Raw genomic sequence first — 24,117 nt, 5'->3', positions numbered from 1 at the left:
AATAGGGGTGAATTTGGTTGTTAGTTACGGGGAGCTTTCTCTGACAGTTTTCTAGGCATTGGGAGGTCACAGGTTCATGATTATCATTTGGCCTGCTATAAAGTGAAAACAAATCAAAAAGCCCAGTTCTACACCACCACAGATGTCTTGGTCCATACATAGTAGTTTTAGTCTAACTGCTAAATGATGTGTCCTGTAAAAAAAAAGATTTCTGAAAATTTCTATAAATTGAATGCATAAGCAGAGACAACAAAAACACAACAAAAAGCCCCTTAAAAAAAAAAGTTGTAATTTTCACCTCTAAAACCCCCTAGAAAATTTTAATGCAGAATGTATTCCTTTATCTAATTCTGTTCATCTCTCCACCACTGGTTTTACTTTTTACTTTAGGTAAAGACTCTATCACCCATATTAGTAATAAAGATCACTGCATTTATCATCACAAATATAAGAAGATTTCTGCATGTCTGACCTGAAGGAAATTGCTTACTCATTGTAAGGAGTTACACATGCAGCACCAGCTCCCAGAGACAGTACACTTTTTGCATTTCCCCTCTGCTGTACTTTGTGCGTATGTGCAACATAATTTGAGTGGGAGATGAAACTTCCGCTGAAATGCTAACTGCCAAAATATACAGAAACTTTCAAAAAGGAATACCACCCAAAACAGCTAATACAGCTCTAGCAGACCAGAAATTTGTTTAATATAGTTAGACTTCTCTTTATCTCCTTTCTTCATTTGTATCACTTTTCACTCAAAGGTAGCCTCTGGGGCCTGGAAGGGTTTGAAATTTTAGGACTTGCATTTCTGTGCATAGTGCCATCTGTTTATTCAGGTTCAATCCTCTGCAGACAACAGGGATGAGGCCAGGGGAGCCAATTTATTCTTTCCTTCTTCCAAGCTTTTCCTTGAAAAGGTCTGTGCCCAGAAGTTCTTCCAGTCCTAGTTGTTCCTCAGGTTTCTGCTTCAGGAGTCTGTGAGGCTTCCTGTTGACTGCTCTGCACTCTTGTGCAGTTTATCTCCTCTGCTCTTTTATATCCAATCCCTGACACTCATCATTACCTTCTTCACAGAAAAATAGGAAAATCCCCTTCAAACAAAGGTCAGTTCCTTAGTCAATTTACATGAGGCTTGTTCAGGTTGATGAATTCCCGTTGTTTGCACCACTGGGAAAATTTACTTGTCTGTTAAATTATATTTATTATGGAGAAAACATATTATTGTTTGTACTAGCTTCAAAAGATTTCGTCAAGCCTGAATGCCACTATATCAGGCCAAATCATAGCTCCCCACATTTTGTCACAGAAGTAAAAAAGGATGCTTATTATTTTTTTCCTTTATAGGTTTGGTCCCCATCTCCAATCCAAGTTTATATCCATAGATTTTGCAGGAATATAGCCAAGGCTCTTCTCCCTTATGGCTGTTACTGGTAATCTTAGTTGTCTGAGAGGAGTCTTTGTAAGAGAAAACATGAGACAAGTTTACATGCTTAGACTTCATACTTGTTTCTAGCACAATCTCTCAGTTTGCTTTAGCTCCATAGTGTATATCTGTGCTCCTGCTCCTGAGTGACTCAGGCTTTTTGGGGACATGATCTTTATCTCTGTGCAGTACAGTTTAGATTGTTCTAGAACAGTCAAAAAAGTCTTAATCCCAAACCATAGTGTTGTCATAGATATAGTTTCTCCTTTACAGCTGTCCTACATTCTCATTTATATTCTCATACAAATAAGAATCAGGTCCTAATTTTCTAATGGGATTTGACGTTGAAAGAACACTTCACATCAAAGATCTAAATTGGCTGCTTTTGAATTCAATTCTGAATTAAATGGAAAGCGGCTTTGTCTCTCAGTATAAATCTCTAATGGTATCTGGCCTTGCTGACATTTACAGGACTGCTGCTCTATATTTTCACTGATACAAGCACTCTCTCTGGGGAAAACACCATCAAACTGTAGCTCTTCTGGCAGCTTTCTTCAGTCAAATTTCTTTGCATCCACTTCCCTTCTCATTATTTTGAAGTGGAAATCCCACGGCTGTAAACTTGAAAACACATTATATCAAGTCAAATCATGACTGTAGTTACTGGATTTTTCTAGCTCTGGTGTCTCTGTATCTAATTTAAACTTCATGTCTCACTTTCTGCTTGATCCAAAATTTTCTCACCAGAAAGAAAGGCAGAAAACTAGTCAGCTTTGCCTTCTTTATTTTCATTTCAGAAATGAAATGCTTCAGGGAACAAAGTAAAAGAAAAAAGAAAAAAAAGGTATGACCATTCTCCTTTTTTTCCAGTTTAACATTAGAGTGTAATGGAATGCCCAGCTCTAGACATCTGTTTTGAGCCTACAGAGGCTCCAGATGGTCATTCAAAGCACTCACATGAAGAGCCTGTATTGACTCCTTGTGAATGCTGCTCAGGTATGGAACAGAGACCCAGGAATAGAGGGGCTGCACAGCAAAATATGTCACTAGCCTATCTATCCAACTCCCAATTTCCAGCAGTAACCATATCAGATCCTTCAGCTGATTCATGTCTAAACAGAGGAAATTCTGATGTAAACTGTTGGGAAAAAATTATGTAGCAACAAGAGTTTCTTAATTAATCCTCAATGAATATTGAGGGTTTGGATAGCTTTATCTTTTAAATCTTAGCTTTAGAAGCTGAGTACTTCTATGAAGTTGTTACATGTTCAGCCTTATGTGGGTGTTAGCAAGCTTGTCTAGAAAATATGCAATGTGTCCAAAGGGCCAATTGTATATTTTCTGAAAAGGATTTAATTCTATTACTGTAAAACTTGCTGCAGTCCAAATTCTGTGTACAACTTGATCAGGGCCCTTTCAGGACCATCAGTCTCCATCAGTCTGTAAAGGCTGAAACTCTTATCTTTGTGAAAGCTGGAATGCAGGTAAGTACAGGGCTGTTTCATAATCAGGTCACAAAGTACCTGTGCTTTGTTTGTGGGCTTGTTTTTATTATTTCTGAAGGGTTTCGCTCTTTTCAAAAGAAATTATTCTAGTGCTGTCAAGGCAGAACCACATTCTCAATTTTATTACCCTTCCAACTATTAGAGAATTTGAGGATTCAGCAATATTTTCTTTTCTTCCAGCTTTCACTGTTGTTCATCCTGTGGACGTTGTTTATGAATGAAGAACAGTTATAAAAAGAGGCTGATAAAGCCTCATCTAAAATCATTATCAGCAAGTACTCCCCGGGTTTGGGAGTACAATAGATGAATAGAGGATTCTGCACTTGAATGCTGCTCATCTTATATAATGAATAAGCTTTCACCAAAGTGCCAAAACCTCTCTCCTGCATATTAGTCAGTCTTAAGATGTACCAAAATTTTAAATAACTTATTCAACAGACATATTACTCGTTATGATTTTTTAAAGCAAGTTTGCATGAAATGTAAAATGTAACTTCTGTTGAACTATTCTTATCCTCCCCTGCATGAGATTTTAAAGGTTGTTTTAGGATTAAAAATTAATTCAAGGTCTCTGGCTAAATTCTGATCTCACATTTCACCAGTGTCAAGCATTACCTGGCAAAGAATGGAGTGTCTCTGGGTTATATCAGTATAAGTAGGTCTGCAAATTTGGGGCCCACGTTACTATGACAATAATTTCTTTTTACTCTGCAAATGTTTACAGACAGCTTCTAATGTTTTTGGCACATATTTTTGAGGTGTGTTCCAAGATAAAATGCAATAATTTCACTGAAAAAACACTAATTTTGAGGCAAATACAAAAGTTAGCTTCTCTACTCAAAATTTGCATTCAAAAGTATCTTCATTTTAACAGGACAGAAAGCTTCTATCAACAAAAAAGAAAATATTTTGCCGGTGCCAAACAGTGAGTAACTGCATAGCTTTCACTGAAATGCTACAGCAGTTATTGCATGGGCCAAAGACTATTGGGCTCCTCTGAAATCTTTAGGCTTAAAGCTACTAGTTTTTACTGACAATTTAACTTCCATCAGTATTGCTAACAGTGAACTGAGAATATTTTTCCAGACTCTTGATTTTTTCCATACTGTCTGTCATCTGTTTTACCATATAAGGAAAACACAATTACAGTAAAGATTAAAACAAAAATATTTTTTCCTAAATTCATGAAATTTCATCATAAAACAAGGTCTTTGCAACTAAATGTTTTTGGGAATTTTATGTTAATTTGTTTTATGTGCTCATTAGTAGGAGCAGTGAGTGAATTTTTCAGTTTGACTTGGTTTACTACAATGTCTGCATTTTACTTGTAGCTAAACCAAATGGTTTTGTTTTCCTTTTAGATGGATTATATGTATTTTCATACACAACACCCACTATTTAAAAGAAGATAGTTTTTTTCCTATATTTACTCAGAACAGCAAGTTTAATTTATTTAGCATACATCATCAATCAAAAAAGTATGTGGCACATTTCCAAGACTGTCTTGATAAAACATGCTCTGTAAACCTCAAGTATTACTTCAACAAGCAATTATACTATTTTCCAATGTGTAAATATAAATCACAATGAGACTGCATTCTGGAACGTATAAAAATGTGTGGTGAGGCTTGACAGGAGAGACTGTGGATGCCCCATCCCTGAAAGTGCTCATAGCCAGGCAGGATGGGACTTTGACCAACCTGATCTACTAAAAGGTGTCCCTGTCCACAGCAGGGGGATTGGAACTGGAGGGTTTTTAAGGTCCCTTCCAGCTCAAGCCATTCTGTGACTCTATAATTCTGTGATTCAATGAAAAAAGAGAGCAGAAGAAATTATTTAGAGTTAAAACCCTGGATACAGGTATCTCTGCTTTGGTATACCAGAGAAATCAGTCAGAGTTTTTAACACATCTCCTCAATCTTTGAACAAAAAACTGGAGTGGAATTTAGGCTCCTTGGGGTTGTTTGGCTTATTTATTTTTTTTTTTTGGGGGGGGGAGGTGTTGTATAATTTTATTTCTATTCACAAAAGTAGGTTAGGGATATAATAGAGAATATAATGTGTTTGGTGATGAGCATTTGTAATAAGTAGATAATACTCAGAGGAAAAAAGACAACAATATGATAGAGTAGAAATCAAATATTTCATAGGGTAATACACAGGGTAATGACATATAGCTATTGTTCTTTACTGCCTTATTTTTAACATTTTTTCCTTTCTTTGTGGAAAGGGCTGGACTTGCAGGTCACAGAGAAAAACCTCGTGTTTTAAAGAAAGCTTAAAATTGCAGATCTGAGTGCTTTATCATAGATCAACTCATATAACAAATACTATAGTATTTCTACCATCATTTAATGATGAGATTTAACATGATGGCCTGGATGGTTCTTTGTCTCAAGGAAACCAAAAATCATAAGTCTTTCAGACTTGGAAGAGGAACGATCCCTCCCCACAACCTCTGATTTTCACAGACATTTCACAGTCTTTGGCCCTCTGCTAGAAACAAGTTAGGTAGACCTTTGATCTCATGCTCTATGAGCTTGTGCAGTCTTTGATTATCATTCTATGAAAGTTTAGCTTCAAAAAGAGCCTGTTCTCACTGTGTCCTGATTCTTTGTCTATCATTCTTACTTTTCCTTACATTCCCTCATGTGTAGCCGGCGTTAGCAAAGAATACCACCTCGCATGGATTTTATCTAATACTGCTTCCTATGGGGGCTGGATGTGAATGGGAAATGGCATTTGATAATCTCTGACTCCATTGTAAATGAAATTTAAATTAAAAGCAGCTGTTTCTTTTAAAGTGAAAGACACATCTGCATTAAATATAATACAACTTCATCTGGCTTGGGCTGCCAACACTTCAGTGAGTGTCAAATAGAAGATTCATATGGTTTTGGTCTTGTCACTGAGTGTCATCCATTTTGCTAAGCCTTTTGATTTCTTTTCAGAAAGGTGGGAAGGAATTAATTTAAGTAGTTTTTACATAGTTAAATAATGACTCTCCTTTCTCCCCCTTGCAAAGTAGGCAGCTTGATGAATTTGGATAGTCTAGTACTAAGGTTATCAATATATGAGTAGTGTTTGCCTTTGATGGTGGGGACTCATGAACACTGGATTAACCAAAAACAAAAGAGGCAGTTGGGAACCAGGCAGACCCAAACTCACAGCCTGGGAAAGACCTTTTCTGGAGGTTGGCATGTGGGTGTTGCAGCTGTGAAAGCTCAGCAGATGAGTGGCTACAGGTGTTGGCTTTGTTTTCACTCCACATATATTTGTACGAAAATGGGCATTGGTGCCAAGGACAAAGAAAGATTGAGCCAAGCTGTTATAAAGAAAAAAAAAATTTGCTTCTGACACAATACAATCTGTATTGCTTGTATGACAGCTATATGGTGTTCTGGAGAGTTCTGTTTATGAATAATAATGGAGGTTCTGGCAATGTTGGTGGCAGTACTCAATGGAGAGTGAAACAAAGGACATTTTGTTTCACGGTCATATCTTCTGTAGTCAGGCATTTTGGAATTTTATAATCACAGTGTTTCCCTTCCTAGTTTCAATTAGGTTCTTATGGTCTTGTACACTTTTTTCCACTGGTTTAAGCAAGATTATCTAGCAGAGTTTTAAATTAAATGTCCTTAAAATTACTCATTCAAATGTGATTGATTAGGTTGCCAAAACTGGCTCCATCTTCTGACAGGTGGAAAGAAGAAAGGAATGAAAACAAAAAGGAAAAAAGATGGGGAGAAAAGCTGTCCAGGATAAATTTTTGTACAAATGTTTTATCTGAGGTGGAGACAAGGGTAATCCCATCTTTACACTATACTGATAAACTGGTGCAAGCTAAAAATTCAGTAAGTTGAAATGAAGTGCATTCCTTTAGAACAAAAAAAAATGTGACTTTTTCCCAAATCAAATGTCTCTTATTGTAGAGGATGACTCCAGAATTTTGAAATCGACCTTGAAAACTTTTACTTCCTGAAGAAATTCTTGTGACAAGGAAAAAATATATTTTCTTCTTCTTTGTCCCTCTCCCTAGCATTTCTTCTCTACTTGGTTGTATCCTGGTGGAAGGAGAAGCACGGTGCAAATTTCTGACTAGCACAGAAGGAGTAGGTACTCTGGAGGAGGGAGGGGTCCCTTTCCCAGCTTGCTGATCTCCAACATGATGGTCATGAAGCAGGGCTTGGACCTTGGCATCCATCAGATGCTCAGCTGGTGATGCCCCTTCCCTGGAATCCTGAAAAGTAAAACCACATTGAAAGACAAAATATTATCCTTTCTGGTACAATTTCAAACTATTTCTCATTCTTTTTGGACCATTTCCCTACTTGTTCACTATATGTTTTAAAATCAGATCTTAGAAACAGCCCCAAAATAGCTCATCAAAATCACATGTCACATGCAAGAGACTGATTTATGGAGAATACTGTCTTCAGAGAATTTGGTGGAAGTTGGATTCCTTTGCAGACTTTTCTTTTCTTTAAGGAAACAGACAATACGAACTGTGAAAAATGGAGTACCTTTCCAATCCATTCTTCTATTCACAAATACAGATATTTCTTTAAAAATAAAAGTCCTGGACCAGAAAGAAGATAATTCTGCCCAAAAATAGCCCCCCATCTGTCTGTACATATTCATATATGTAATATACATATTATACATATTACATATACATGCAATTTGCTATTTCTTCTCAGACAGGACAATATTTTACTTGCATGTTTAATAGGCCTGTTTAAGTAACACCAAACAAAGTAATTAGAGGATTTGTAGGATTTGCTACACTAATGTGAACTATACCTGATTTTGGCTTTGAGAAGAAGCAGTGTTCTTCTCAACAAGAAAGGAAAAGAAACCACAAATGGGGAGTAATCTACCTAACAGCACAGAATTTCCTCCTAATCTTTATTACCTGGCAATATATTTTACACCTCTAAACACATATAGTAGTGTCACTTGCAGATTTGAAATTATGACAGTTTAGGAGATAGTTATTATCCAGAACAAAATCTTCATTTCAAATGGCAAGATTCTTACTGAGGACAAATTGGAGCTATTCAGTTGTGTTTTGGGTACAGTTAGGTCTTGTTAATTCTCTATCCCACTCTGGTAAAGTAGTGATCCTTCAAATATATTTTTTGATGAAGTGGGCGGGGGTTGGCTGTACACATAAAGAACAACCTTTTGCTTGCTGTTTGTTTGGAAAGCAAATCAATCTAACTTGCAGTATTTCTCACTAAAGGCCTATACTTTTGACCTCCAGTTTGACTTCAGACCTTTTTATTTTCTTGTATGATTCTCCTCATTACCAATAATCTTATCAGGTGATCATGCCGCAGGTCATCTTGGTAATCTCTCCTATTTCTCCCACAGCTTGGATAGAAACCCTAATAATTCAGCACATTTTCCTAAAGAAATGACAAGTTTTCTTTGAATGTATATTCCCAGACTACTTAGTCCAGCAGTATTTGTTAACCAATTGGCAAAATTTTCCCTGCTGAAACTGAGAAGCAGCTTTACAGACTTGACTTGATTAATTCTTTTTAACATAGGTTAAATTAGGTTAATTAACTAGGTTAATTTCTGGTTACCTCAATGCAAGGTGTGGAGCCAGCATTCTCTCCTCTTTGTGGTTCCATGGATACCTGTTGAAGGAAGCAGGATTACCCTCCAGTCTGTTGCAGGAGCACTGGCTGCCATCCTTGTCCCTGCCCCATTCAAGGTGGTGGGATGGTGTCCCTGTAAGTGAGACCACTGCCTCAGACAGACTTGTCATGGCACTTGGTGCAGTTTCCTGACTCCTTGTCCTGGCCAGCCCTCACCAGCACCTAAACAACCTGTTACTGCATGTTTCTCTTCTAATAGCTTTCCCTGAACAACTTGGACCTAACTAGATTTCAATTCTGTCCCACTTTATTTCTTTACAATGTGTCATATTATTAACCATTTTTCTGTGTTTTGATTAGTGTTAACAAGTACATCAAACCAGATTCCTACTACTCGGTTTGAGTAATACGTGGGGAATAAATTCTGAGAAAAGTAAGACACTTTCTGTCAGGTATTTTAAATTTTACTTAGGTCAAGAAACTTTTCATTGCTCTGGGTTTTGCTGCTTTTTTTTTTTTTTTTAATCCCTTTGTAAAGTCATTTCTCTGTTGTGTCAGCTATGCTCTGAAAGCAGCAGACTGTAAGCCAATGTATCTATTACCACAGAGCTCTGTCAGAAGCTGTGATCGAGCCAGAGGAGCGCCCTGGGAGCAGAGCAGAGCTGCTGTACAGACCCACAGCAGTGTGATTACGCTTCATGAGGATGTGCCTTGGGCAGGCTGGAGTCCCATCCCATGGGAAAATGGTACACAAGACTGCTCAGCAGTTCCATCTGTCCTACCTGTGTGAAACTGCTGAATCACCAAAGAAACTCCAGTGGGATTTGCAGGAATAAATTTTATCTCATAACATAATGGGGACACCATCGGTGGACCCATTTCTGTTTTGATCAATACCAGGAGCTGTCTCACATTGTACAGATGCTTTCTGAGATATTTCTCTGTGTCATCCTCTCAGATGACAGGATATGAATGCCATTTTTAGATTATATACATAAAGTGTGTTAGTTAGCATATGACAGGCAAAACTAAAATGTTAAGAACTGTGAAAACTTGGGATAAACCTGAATATGTATGACCAGCAAAATGTGGAAATCTGCTATGTAAGATAATAGAAGCACTTATTTCCTTTTTTTAAAGTCTTAAGAAAATAAATAAGAAGGTGGGGAAAGGGGTTGAATCACTTGTGTCTTGACCAGAAAACCATCAAAAGCTTTTCTAGTTGTTGGTAGGTAGATTATTCCCATAACTTTGTATTATTAAGCCACACTTTGAACAACCATATGTTTCCCAGCATTAAACCCTGAGAACTTCTCTGGTGGCTGCTTCTAAGAAAATGCAGCAAGGTTAATTCTGGTCTAATATTACAGCCTAAAAGGCCAGTTGTCCAGTCAAGAATTCATGCCTCTGCATAACTTGGCTTGGAAAAGTCTTTAATTTTCTAGGTCAAAAACAGACTTATTGTGTTCATTGTGCCTTACATTCAACCTCTCCTACTGATATGGATAACCAGGAATATCTAGAGGATTCAGTCTTCAATTATTTGGAGATTTGTTGGAACTTTAAATATAACATGTTGCTGCAAATAGTTATTCTTGGCTTGTCAGTGAAAACAAATATCTCTTTATGTCTCTCTTGACTCCTTTCAGCATTCCCCTCCCACAGCACTTAACAAAAGTGTTCTCTCAGCCATTGCAGACAAGAGTCAAGGCAGATCCAGATTTTCATACAGAGAGCACAGAAGCAGTCAACTGTTTGGAAATAGAACTAGATATTTTCATCTAGAAGAGAAAAATGCTCTAGAGTACAATGATGCAGTGCATCCTTTTGCATGTATATTCTTGGAAAATTCATTTCATTACTGTGATATGGCCATATGTTACATAAAAGGATATATGTTATGAATTCTAAGAGTGATCAGATCCAGAATGTCTACTGTCAATGGAGTAGAGCGTTACCACACAGAGCTTTATTACAAAAGTAAACTGCAGTCTTGATAGTGGATTCCTCATTCTGGGATGTACTGACTATATTTATTCCATAGAAGAGATTAATGGAATGTTTAAACAGAGATTTTTGCAACCTTCATCCTTGTTGGTAGATGCTTTTGTCTTTCTGTCTTACCTAGAAGCATCATGTGTCTTTCAGTGGAGATACTTGACAGTTGACATTTTCTGCTTTTACTTCTACTCCAGCTGCTAATTGCATATTTACAATCCTTCAATCAAGAGGAAAAGAGAAACAGATTAGAAAAATTTTCAGTCTGTCAAGCAAACCATACATATAATGAAACATCCACTCATTAAACATGGAGAACTTTTATGGCTTTAATAACAAGTGTTAGAAAGGGCACAAAGGTATTATTAATTCTGAAGGAATGCAGGGCTGGAAAAACAATAAGTCATTTTGACAGATGCTATGAAGACTATTACCAAATGTTATGTTTACTTGAATAGGATCAATTTATAAAACAAGGCCCATAAAAAAACTACAGCCTAATCAATTGAGATGCCCTGTTACAAACAACAGCTAATGGAGCAAGGTACTGATATATTGATTAAAAACTGAATTGTGATCCTGGATTTTATAAAATTAAGATAATTGGTAATGTGTGCTGCTTCTGTACATTAATTTAAACACTGTGGCAATTAATTGAATTGCTATAATAAAAATTTAACACTGTAAATGTTTTTTTTCCTAAGGAAGTGATTTTTTTTCTGAATGTGTGATTATCCTTCTAAAAAGAATCTACAAATATTTATTATGTAAATATAGCAAGATACAGGAGCATTTGTTCCTGTGCTGTAATCACCAATTAATTCCTCCATATATCTCTCATGAAAATTAAATTTGGGGGACATAAGAAATTCTCCTTTGTTTCTGAGTGTGCTGGTTGCAATCCCGAACATAATCAAGCAAGCTGACAGTATGTATGATTATATATGATGCCACTCTGCAGGAGACAGTTCCAATATTGTATCTACACTCCTCCATTCATTATTGGCAAACATGTGCCTGGAACTCACTGCAATGTTACAACTGGCATTTTGAAATACTGTGATTTCTTTTTCTTGTAGCCAGAACTTGTATTCCCCATGGGATTTATGTACTGCATTGTATTATTCAGTATATGTTCATGACTTCCAGTACTATTAGGAAAAGCTATGTGTATACATTCAGACTAGAATATATCTCATAGCAGATTTCAGAAAATATAACATACAGTTGCTTTAAAACATGAGGTTAACAAAATAAGAACTGAAAGACAAGGAAGAGAAAAACAAGCAATTTAAAAACCATTCACCCAGTACATTGATCCTGTACCCTCTCTTTCCATAGTAAATCATTAGTTACCTTTAAAAAGTCAATACAAGCTGGCATAGAGCTGGTAGGAAACCAAACTTGAGCCCATGCTGCTCAAAAACTTGAAAAATATTATTCATTTAAAAGCAGCAATTACCCTGAAACCTGAAAACTGGTGGACGCATACAAACCACTCACTAGGCCACAAAATACCCTTTAGAAGACCTTAACTGAGTGTGGCAATAATAGCACCAGAGTGTGCAGAGCTAAAAAGTCTAACTGGTGCTGGGGTCACTATAGTGGGGCTTAAAAACTCTGATTCCAGTTGTGCCAAAATACTATCAGCTAGTCACTTTCCCTCTCAGAGGCTCTGTCTCCATGAACTTAAAGTGAGGATACTGATAATGTTAACAACTTAGAGATCTACATTCATAGAGCAGAAGGATTTGTATCAATGCAGTTTATCAGTTCCATCAGTTGGATAAGGATATAACCAGTGGAACTGAGCCATCTCACAGAGAAGCACAAGTAAGGCCAAATATGTCCATAGATTACAAGGCATTTACACATCTTCTGCTCTTACAGCATTCACCTCTTCTGCTGTTTCTGTCTCCTCAAAGGACGTTTTGCTCTTTCTAAGGGGTAGAATAAAATCTGATTTACTAGAGATGCCTGCTCCCTCACCCTCATTAAGCAGAAGAGGTGTTAATAGAGTATGTTTACCTGATCCTCTGCAGGCAGCTGTAAGCCCATGGCCCAGCATGGAGTAGAAGAGGTCTGCGGACTTCCAAAGGCAAATTTGAGAAACAGTGACTAATGCTTCTTTCAGCTGGGTCAAAGAAACCTTTGTCAGGGCTATTTGAGGTCTAGCTAACATCAAGTCAGGGCGGAAGACCATGTGGATATCCTCAGAGCAGGGAGTGCTGGTCTCCTCCAAGACCAGGATGTGGCACCATACCCAGCCTGTGTTGGTCTGCTCAGGGAGGAAAGCACTGTGCTTGGTCTGGGAGGTCTCTTGAAGCAAAATCTGAAATCTGGGAAGCTTTCAGTTTTCCAGATGCTTCCAGAAGATTGATGAATAAAGATTATGAAAAATAAAGGATATAAAAGGCTACAAACATGAAATCTAAAAGAAGTCTCTAACTTTGTACCCACTGCCTGTCAGAAAAGGTCGTCTGTTTTATAAGGCAGGAAATGCAAAACAAGAGCATCTGTAACTATTTGTAAATAGTGTCAAATTTATAGAGCTGATTTGACATGAGGAAAAAATATCTTTGGAAAAGACTTGCAAAACATTCAAAGTAGTTTATTTTGACATTTTAAAAACTTTAAAAAATGTTATTCTGCTTAAAAATTTATCTAAATTTGCATTTAGACCTATTTTGCAAGTAAACGAAGGACATCAAAGTGAAATAAAGCATTTCATTTGGGTTCAAACAAAATGTTTATTTGGATCCAAAATATTGTCTTCATTTCAGCCAGAGAGCTGAAAAGATACACAGCTATTTTTATAGCTTTTACTGTAACATAATTTTTAAATTTTATTTTTCCTTATTTCTCATCTTCTCTATAAAGTGCATTTGTGATTTTTCTTCTAGTGAATGTAGAGCATTTGATTTTTTCATAGGGTGCCACCCTCTTATTAAAATGTTGACTTCAGTGATTGGTTGTCCTCAGTACTGTAAATATTGTTATTACTTAAGGTCTTCCCAATGCCAAAATCTCAATTTGCTTTTTACTACTCTCCTTTCTCTTCTGTTTTCTAAAACTTGATATTTCTTTAAATCATACCCGCTTCCCTTCAATTACATTTTTACTTTTATATTTAAGATTGAAATGACTGAAAGCTAGAAACAGCAATAAAACTTTTTACTAGCTCAGATGGGGGGAAAATTTCCAAAATGCTCATTGAATCACTTCAAAATTTAGAAAACTATTAAAAGCTGCAAAGTAACGACTGAGAAGAAAAAGCCTGAAGTTCATAAAAACTTTTAGAGATTTTTTTTTCCTTATTTTAGCCCTAGTTATCTTTTTTCTTCTATTTCCTTTTTCTAACACCGTTTTTCTTCCTTCTCTTTCCTTGTAGGTGTGAATCAGAAAGGTCTATCTGCAATTTAGATTTATTGGAATACAGGTAAAAAAGAATAAGAGCAACTTTTCACTGTCAGATTTGTACAAAGGAGTCAGTGCAAGTGAAAGCCAAGTTCTTTCCCATTTATCTCTTACTCTTCTTTATCTCTACTCACTTTCTCTATTTCCATCCCTCTTCCTTGCCTCTCTTTATACCTTTTTCCTCCCCTCTACCCCTACTTTTAGGGTTTTTTACCAATCCCTCACACATCCCTACCTATTATCCAGGGACCTATTCAGCCACAGGAGTCTTGAATGTTAAGTGCTGGAAAGTGAAAGAGACTTTGCAACAAGCATGACGATAGATTATTTCAGTACGATTTTTTGGGGTTTTTTTACTGAAATGTTTTAATATTTTCAGCCAAAAAATGTTCCTATCCTTTCAATATGTTAAAAAAATAATCCCTGAAGGGTTTGTGTTGGTAGTATATATTACTATTGTTACAGAAGCCAGCCAGAGGGAGGAAATGACCTTTAAAATGAGAAGAAAATTCTCATTCCTTCCTGACTCTTCCCCGCTTTCCGTTTGCTCTGAATTTTCTCATTTTCTTATTTTTACATCCTTCTCTTCTCTCCTGCCAGTTCCCCCACACTTTTCATTTTATGGTGGTTAATGATTATAAGGCTTATAAGGCACTTGAAATCCACCTTATTAACCTAATTTGAATACAGAGTATAAAACCAAAGGTGAGATAGCCGGTATGTATCTAAACTCCACAAAGCCATGGGAGAAACTGTAACAAGAGAAAGAGTGTGGGGAATGTAGCAGCACATTTCCCCTCTAGGCTGCAGTTTCACACAGATGCTGTTCTTAAGCACATCCATCACCACATCCACACACTGACTGCAGCATTTCAGGACGCTGCTGTGTGACACCACTTTATCTTTGGAGTCACGCTAAAGAAGTTTCTTGGTGTTGTAATGGTCTTGGTCTTGGCTCACATGAAGAGGAAGATGCTGTGGATTATTGCTGCCTCCCAGAAGGCCCTTCTTGTCCCTTCTGCTGGAGGCAAAACCAGAGCCACTGAGTGCCTACTTCTCTAGGACAAAGCTGCTCTGGACATGACTGGAATAGACAGAAAGGTGTTCTGCTCTGCCTTGTCTGTGTGTGAGACACAGAGTGGAGCATCACACAAGGATTTCTGAGGGAGTCTAACTAGACCAGCACATGGAGCCACATCATTTCAATTTCCATGTCAAGTTCATACTTTGGGAAGAACCATATGTACATATAAATGTACAGTCCTGTGCACTGCAGCAGCAAAAAATGTAGACAGGAGATGTAGTATAACAGTAGCTGTGTTGCAAACCAAATCGAGAAGTGCTGAAAAATCTCTTATAAATACTCTTCTTTGGGAACAGAATCTGCAGAATGGATTCTTTGAAAAAAGATTCAGACATATGCTCACTCCTCTGCTAAGTGCCCTGAGAAACAAAGCTTCAGATGTCAGCAGGAAGTTAATATATAGAGTTGGAAAACCTTAGAGGAAGGTTACAGAACAAATTCCTTAAGGAGTTTGACCTTATATGAGTTTGTATAATGTTACAGGAGAAAAATAAAAAAAAAAAAAAAGGTAAAAACTTGAAATAACTAATATCTGTCCAAAAGAAAAGAGAAAAATCAAAATTTTAGATTTATTTCTTGTTTTTATTCAAACTAGGTTTCAAGAAAGGTAATCTTTGCTTTCTCTCTAGATCTTCTCACATGAACACAACAGAAGACTGAGAGGGGATTGTTTGCCTTTCTTTTAGATTTTATTTTTGCATGATGCAGTGAAGTAGCTGATTGTCTTTATCATTCAGCTTCTGGTCCAAAAATGTTTTACTCGCTGTAAAAAGTGCTGCATGGCTACATTGCATGACCAAGAAACTAAGAACAAAACACATTTAGTTTGAAATGTTTGTTTTCTGGGCTTTTAAGTGTTGGTACTTCCTTGCCCATGTAAATTTGAAGACTTCACTTTTCATAGCTGTTGCTCAAACTGATCTAGTGAATTGACAAAATCCTATCTTCGCAATCTTACTTGAAACCACCCCTCTTAAAACTGAAGCCTGGATTTTTGGGATGTGACTCTTTCATGGGCCCAGTTTTGCACCTCATGCAGGCCGACACAAGACAGAAATGGGTGCAGCCCAGACTTAGCCTGGAATGATCAGAGATGTCTGAAGAATATTGCCTTCCTTTCAGTTTTATACAGTTGGATGCAGATGCTCTCCATCTTCTCTGAACCCCTTGCAGTCATATCAGAGTCAGGTTTGGATTTTGTTTGTTTTCAAAAATTTACGAAGTCAGACTGTTCTTTTGCTTGAAATGTATTTGTCCTGTACATGAAAGAAAAAGGAGAGAGGAGGAGCTGGCTGGCATATTCTGAACTACTATATATTGCAGAACAGGCTTCCAGTTGTCAGCGTCTGCACCCTGTAGAAGTATGGTTTCAATTTTACTTTTGAAATCTGAGTCGAGCAATGTTGCCAACACATATTTTTCCCTGTCAAAACATTTCACTTATTCCTGAGTCTGTAGACAGCTTTTAGGTTACATCTTTTCCCCAATCTTATTGAAACAGGATCTTCATTTCTTTTGAAATCATTTTTCATTAGTGTGGGAGCAAAAAGTAGATACTAGAGCTGATAAGTGGCAGCACCTGGCTTAAAGATGTTCCATCAGCTCTTAGTTTCTGTGTGATCACTTCTGATAATTGGAGGATGAAAACCAAAGCAGCAGTCACACTCAAATCATGATAGGTGAAGATATTATCTTTCTTCTTTCTCTGTGCCCTTAGTGCTGCCTGTGCTCCCTCTTGTTCTATGGAGCTGATGGAAAATGCAAAATGCAGACTTAAGGTTTCACATGTTGTTTCAGCAGAAGATTTTATTTTTAATAATTTTGTCATGAGGAGGACTAGCTCACTGTTCAGTTAGACCTAAATTAGACGAAAAAGCACATAATTTTAGTGGTTTTTGAACAACTTATAACCTTATCCACATTTGTAGTTGTCTTAATTATTTTCAAACCTATACACACATTTCAGTCTAGAGAATTTGTGCAAACAATTGTTTAAGCTCTTTGCTGTTCACTAGCTATGTTCATGGCACGTAGCAAAGTCATATGAACTACATTGTGTGATTCCTCTTTCTACTTGCATGTCTGGCAAGACAATGAATAATAATTAAATGGTAACCGACAATACCATTTCACACCTCCTTCCTCCCCCCTCTCTGCCCCCAAAAATCCCCGATTCAGATTATAAATTCTTTATACTCAAACTAGTATATGCTGGGAACAACATGTCTGAGAATTTATAAACTTTAGAGGCAAATAACAATTCCCTTAACAACTATGAAACAAGATTCCTTACATTAAAGCACAAAGATATTCAGAATCAATCACTGTTTGTATTGCTTGCCAGCTGTATTTATGGTTTCATTCATGTTTCTGGATTAAAACCATCCCTACTTCCAACACCAAACACCCCAACAATCTGAGTTTAATCACTTGCCTGACATCAGACTGCAAAGAAAGAGCAGATCTAGGCAGTATAGAGGGAAAATGACACACTCTTGAAAGCTTCAGCTTTTATTTCTATCCCAGATTCCTAACGAGATGAGGCTCAACAGCTGTACTGTTTGCAAGTCTGTGCATCAGCAACAGATCAGCCAATAGAAAGCAAAGCCAATAGAAAATATGGGTGGCAAGAGAGACCCAGAGTTCATGTAGACCATTCTCATTTTCCAGGGCATGATCATCTCTTCCTTAAATAATTCCCATTTGCCTGAGTCTAGCTCTGTCTTAAAGACTTTCTGAAACAGCAATTTTTCCAAGCAATCTATTGCAGTGCTACATTTTTGTAGTATTGAAAATATTTCACACTATCTTTGCTGAACTTTCCTTCATGCAGTTTCAGTCTACTGCTTTCTGTCCCACCCAGCATAATTTCTTTCTCTTCTTCCTTTTTATTTACCCTTTTGACTTTGGACATCATGTCCACCCTTAGGGTCTCCTTTTTTTATTCACGTAGCATCACCTGCTGAGTCTTTGCTTGGAGGAGGCTGTGTTATAAAGACTGATCCTTCATTTTCCTTTTTGGATTTTCTTCAAACATTCCATAATCATCTTAAGGTGGAGAAAATATTTCAGACTGTCTTACAGGAAGTATTTCTATTTATTCAATCTAATGTGTTGTTTTGTTTTCTTCATAGTAAAGCACTATTTAGACATTGTGGTCAATTATAATCTATATTTCTTCTTGTGTTACCTACTTAGCTGTTCTTCAGCTTGTCTTTGGGTAGCTGATCACTCTTTACTAAAAGTGGAATTTTTCACCTGTCCCTGCTGAATTTTGAGTGAGCTCACCATATTAACTTTTGAACCTGCTGGTCAGTCTCAGCTGAACAGACTTCAGTTGGCAGAGCTCAGCTGACACTCAGTAATTTCTGACTCAGTTTGTGAAAACACTCAGCTAGAGGGGGAGAACATCCCCACGGAGAGGAGGGTTATGATGTGAACTTGATGCTTCTTGGATGCTAGCAACCCAGTACAACATGACTCTGAGGGAAAAGCAGCTTCATAGAAATATTTTTTTAAAAAATTGAAGAGCTGTAAGGTTACTCATGTACTTATAACTAGTCTGGGGTGGTTTTCCTGTCATACATCCATCAGCTGCTGGAGAACTTTCCACAAGGCTTCATGATCCTGGGGTTATGCTGACTGTGGTGGTACTGGATATCATAGATACCAAAGTTTCCTTTGGTGACTCCTAGAATTAAACTGAGAGATCTCACATTCAGCAATTACTGTTAATGATTCAGTCAAAGGCTGTGGATTGCAAGATAATGTCCAATACATGACATCTCTAGTTAGAGAAAATTGTTTTCTTAAATGGCTGAAAGCTTTAAAGGGGGATTTTGAGAGCACAGTGTCACAGGCTACATCCTTATTAATGTTAGCAAGGAGTTAAATTCTCAACTGCACTCATTTTGTGAACAAACCTTTCATGGTGTTGTAGCATCATGAAAGCTCATTAAGTATTGAACTTCTGAATTAATAAAATACAGAATATCACTTTGCTGCAACCACAACAGAAAAGAATTTTTACTCCACTGTATTTTGGTCTACAAGACAAAAATTGGTACCTACAGCTATGAGAAAGGAAATAGGCAATTTATTTAAGTAGAACATTCCTATAATGTCGACAAAATGAAACTGCACATATTAAAAACAGAGTAAAGACAGGAAGAGGAGCAGAAGAAATATAAAGTGAATTGGAATAATAAAGATCTCTTTGTACATGACCACTATTCCCATTAGTTATTAAATCTCAGCAGAACTACACACACAAAAAAAGACAGTAATTCAAAAGTTATAGTCAAATACCATGATGTTCTGTAGTGACAGTTGTCTGAAGAATATATAATCAATATGATTGTCTTTTCATTATTTCTACTGAGTTTAAGAAAAAGTCATATAAAAGAATATTACATAGAAAAAGCCTGTGAAAATATTTCCCCCCTGTCAGAAAGATATTACATTTTATTTTAGGAAATATTTGGGCTTTTTACTAAAAGAAAAAAAGAACAAAACAAAACACTGAAAACAGAAGATATGATATTGAGGGGTTACTTTTTAGGAGATCCTAAAATGCTGATAAAAAGAGAGCTATCTCTGAAGAATTACAGACCATTCAAAATTATTTTGTCCTGGAATAAAGATTGATGATGAACTTCTGGCTATTTCTTAGTCTTGATTGGCTAAATAGAAACATACAAGTCAATTGCAGTGAAAGAAAACTGAAGGAAAAATTGACTGACATATGATAGGATGTTGAAATGTATGATTTGGGGATTTTGGATCTCTTTCTTCTATTTGAAATAAGTTTAATCCCATGAGAATGTATAAAAAACAGAGTGAGCTGGCTGAGAATTTTCTACTCCATGTTTTCATTGACAGAAAGATGCATTTTTGATTAAACAGGTTTTGGGTTTTTTTAAGAGGTTGCCTTCATTTAAAATGTAACTGCATTTGTCTGAAAACAGAAATTCATAACTTTTATAGCACAAAAAATGAAGAATCTAATTTTTTTTTTTTTTTTATGAAGTGTCAAAAGAGTAAGCCAATCCTGGTTTTATGTGTGACTGTCATCTGAGGTGAATAGTCTTGCAGTGCTAACTCTTCAGAACATGTCCTAGATAATTTTATAATAAAACAAGCAAATGGCACAATAGAACTCAAGAGCACAAACAAGAAAACAGAAAAAAGGGAAAAAACCCAGGAAAATATTACTTTTTAAATTAAAAACTAAATGAAAAAAACCCAAAGCAAGTGGGTTGAAGTTAAAAATATTTTTGAAGCTAAAAATAAACTTGCTGGCTTAAGTGATAGAAATGCCAATAAAAAATGGGAGCTTTGAACAATGTCAGCAATACCATGACTAGATATAAATGACAAAATATTACCCCATTGGTTTGTTCTAGCTGTGTCAAAATTCATTTTTTGCATTATTTTTTTCTCTTCTCTTCAGTGTCCGTAATAAATATCCTTGTAAGAATCCAGCTGCGACATAATTTTACATTTGGCCAGCTGACTATCATGCATACACATCAATTTTAGGATTGAAGAGGTAAAGTTAGTCTTTGGATGACCATTTTTCTTACCTTTAAATCCAAAGGTGTTCACCCAGCTTAGCTGGTTAGAGTGCAACGTTAATGAAGCCACAGTTGTAGGTTTGATCTCTGTATGGCCATTCACTCAGGAGATGGACTTAATGATCCTTGTGGGTCCCTTCCAGTGCTTCATATTCTCTGTCACTCTTTTTGTCTTACCTCTTTATGTTCCTATTACCCTGCATTTTTTAATTCTGTGACTGTCAGATGAATGAATGGATAAGAGAGCTGTAAATAATGCAGTGTGATATGAAGTGCATAGAGGTACTGACTGCACAGCATGGTTGGGAAGGTCCATGTCTTTTCCTGAGAGTGCTTCTCTGCTATCTTTGCCTTGCAAAAGACTACTGGATTGGGCATGCCAGAGGAGACATATGCCCAGCAACACCACATTTACTCCTGATGCTTACAAAAAGCCACTTTAACATGTCTCAGGGTACAGATTCTCTGAGGTATCTACTTATGTGCTTGCATTTGGAGTGTTCCATCCACAAAGCAATGCATGGACATCCTGGCAGGTACAGGCAAGTTTAAATAAATGAATTGGCACGAGTCATTGGCACATGAGCAACACAAAACAGCCACCATTTCCTGGGGACGGTTTATGCAATATATACAGCAAAATCCTGCCTTGATTGTTGCCTCTTCTCTTACCTGTATTACTAGGTGCTCATCATAGCTACATCCTTCTTTCTTATAATGGGAAGGTTTTAGATGTAGTGAGGAATGGCCACCTGTCAAACTGAGACCGTTCCCAAGGTTTCTCTGTCCATCTCTCATCTAATTTTTTGAGAAGTATATCCATCACCAAGCTGAGTGGCTCTTCTGCTTGAGATGGTATTTGTGTACATGTACAATGTATTTTCAACTGTTATCTCTCTTCACCTTACACATCATAAACATGCAAGTGTAAAATAATATGAAATAATATGATTTATTTCTCTAGAGACAAAAAAAATGTGTGCTTTAAGAAAATTTAAGGATTTATAATAAATGTTTATGCCAAAGAGCCTTTCTAGTTCTAAACACTTTCTAACCATTGCAGGCAAAGGTACTTGGCAAACAGGAGGTTTCTAGCTAGGCCTTTGAGGCAGCATCTAAAGCATAATCCCTTTTTCTTCCATCTATGACCAAACAGAAGTTGAGACAATATCCACTCTGCCCTCCTCTTCCAAACACAATCAGCTCTTTCTAATTCTTTTATCTTTGTCCTAAAAAGCCTCTCATGATGAATGCTCACTAATTGTAATTAATTCCAATGCATCATTACCTTTGGCAATGCCTAATTTGAATAGGTTTTTATGCAATGACCTATTTAACATGGTGGTGTGATTTCACCCCAGTTAGAAAAGCATAGTGGTTTTTCCATAAGTAGATTTTTTGTTTTGGCTCCTCTTTTTCTCTTTTTCTTCCTTTTATTTTCTCTCTCTTTTTTTTTTTTTTTTTTTTTTAATTGGTGGGTGTTTTGTAGTGAGTTTATATTTGCTTGTTGATGTTCACTACCTGAGGATCACATTGTGGCTAACCTTGAGTCTACCATGTGTGTATTTAGCCCTTTGGTGTGCTGTAGATTTAAGAAGAGATGAACAAATCCCAACATAGTCAGGACACTTTCTCTTGCCCTTGGGCTGGAGAAAGGCCAGGACAATGACTTTTATTGAAGAACAGAAATATAAAATGTATCACATCTTTTGAACTGACATGTAGAATTTACCAAAATGGAAACCACATGTTTCTAAAAATTTAAACACAGAGGTGGCTGCACTAGCATTATAGTCACATCTGGAAGCAGCCATCTCTCACAGAGGCAGCTTTGTAAATCTTTTCTGGGGGCATCATCCTAAAATTCATTTTGCATGGGCTAAAATACAATGAGATACACTGAAAAACATACAGCTAATGCAGAAACATAATATAAAGAATAGACAGGGACAAGAACAAAAGACATCAAATGAGAGAGAAGGGAAAGAAACCTGTGTCATTTCAGAAAAAAATCATGAGTGTAACTTTTGTTTTTCCTTCTCTCCATGAATGCATTTGACAGAATGGTATGATTGTTATCTAGCTTGTCTTTGTTCAGTTTGCAAGTGTATGCTGTGAGTGACAAAATTAAATAATACCTTCTTATTCAAAAGAACAGTTTCCTGTGTGTACTCAAAACCACATCTTCTTCATTGGCTGAAACAAGTTTTTAGTACATTTGAGTATAAAAGAACAGTGGGACACTGTGCAGGACTATCTGCCTCTTGCATCATCTGCAAGATTGCAAACTGCACTCAAACCTCACCCACTTTATTGCTGGTGGCATAGAAAGTAGGAGCACTGTGACTTGACATTTATCAAGTGGATCTGTATAAATTTAGAGAGAAGTACTGCGATTAGACATCTAGTATGGAGAAGTGATTCATTCCTATGGCTACCAGAATGAGAAATTCTTCAACTTCCAGGTTGAACTGGAGGTGGGATTTCCTGATCTTCATCAGAGGATTCTCTGGGCCTCTGATTTAGAGAACAGGGCTTAGGTATGTGGGCACAAGGGGAAAAGAAACATGTTATATATTTATTTTTAAGTCTTGGTTGCTTTGCTGAAGAAATGCCTGATGTGGAGGTCTCAGCAGGAAGCAAATGCCATATGGGTTTGAGCTCTGTAAAAGAGAAATGGGTATATCAAATTCTGCAATATGGAATAGAACCATATTTTTATAAGGAGTGTTGACAACATTGAAAAGCTAAGCAGCAGGCCAGAAAAAGATTACCCGTGCCCTTAACTTTCCCTCAGAAATGTGTTCCTCTTATTAAACAATTGGGAAGCCCCACTACTGTATAAATTTCAGTCCTAGTGCAAGAATTCAAGGGAAGCAAGTTGCAGTAGTGTCACACAGCTCTTCAAAGAGTTGAAGGTAGGTAGCTCTTCTAAGTAGAAAAAAGGCTTTAGCTTTTCTGCCTTCTCAGCTGTTGGAGACAGATTCCTGCCAAAAGAGCCAGCAGTTGGGAAATGGCAAAAAAAAAAAAAAAAAAAAGAAAAAAGAAAGTTGTGTGCTCCTTTCAAACAGGTGCACTATGCCTGCAGCAAAGAGAAAGACACATGAGAACATGCATTTGCACAAGGAGGCATTAGAATAAAAAAGGCTTGAGCTGCAGAGACAGAAATATCTTTACAAGATGGCAGGCAGCCAGGAAGCTGAAGAGTGGGGGGATGACTGCTTTTTCTTATTTTTCACATTTTTGATTGAAGACACTTGATTCTGATTTCAGCTACGTGGTTACATATTGATGCTTAAAATGTGAAATCAGCTGTTATTCAGAAGCTGATTTAACAAGCTAGGCAGGAATATCTGCCAGCATAGCTAAGTTCAGAAATCAGGCACAGGTTTTCTGCCAAAGGAATTGGGAACCAAGAAACCATAACAAAACACAGCCACATCAGCCAGTATATGTTGCTACAGATCAGACCCGTATTAAAAATATTTTCTCAGTATAACAGGAA

The 24,117-nt window shown here is 36.9% G+C and overlaps 1 long non-coding RNA gene across 1 annotated transcript; it reads right to left on the bottom strand.

Annotated features, from left to right (window-relative positions):
- Positions 1 to 15,597: 15,597 nt before the first annotated feature.
- On the bottom strand, positions 15,598 to 17,506 carry LOC147655437 (uncharacterized). Its single transcript, XR_015279106.1, has 2 exons — positions 17,471 to 17,506; positions 15,598 to 16,894 (listed from the first exon to the last, which is right to left on the bottom strand). It is a non-coding gene; the product is annotated as an uncharacterized LOC147655437 (long non-coding RNA).
- Between the last annotated feature and the right edge of the window lie 6,611 nt (positions 17,507 to 24,117).

The sequence above is a fragment of the Cyanistes caeruleus genome, chromosome 1 (genome assembly GCF_971803275.1).
Source record: "Cyanistes caeruleus chromosome 1, bCyaCae1.hap1.1, whole genome shotgun sequence".
In the NCBI taxonomy this organism is placed as follows: Eukaryota; Metazoa; Chordata; class Aves; order Passeriformes; family Paridae; genus Cyanistes; species Cyanistes caeruleus.
The sequence above is the reverse complement of the archived record's forward strand: the minus strand, read 5'-3'. Positions and strand labels throughout refer to the sequence as shown.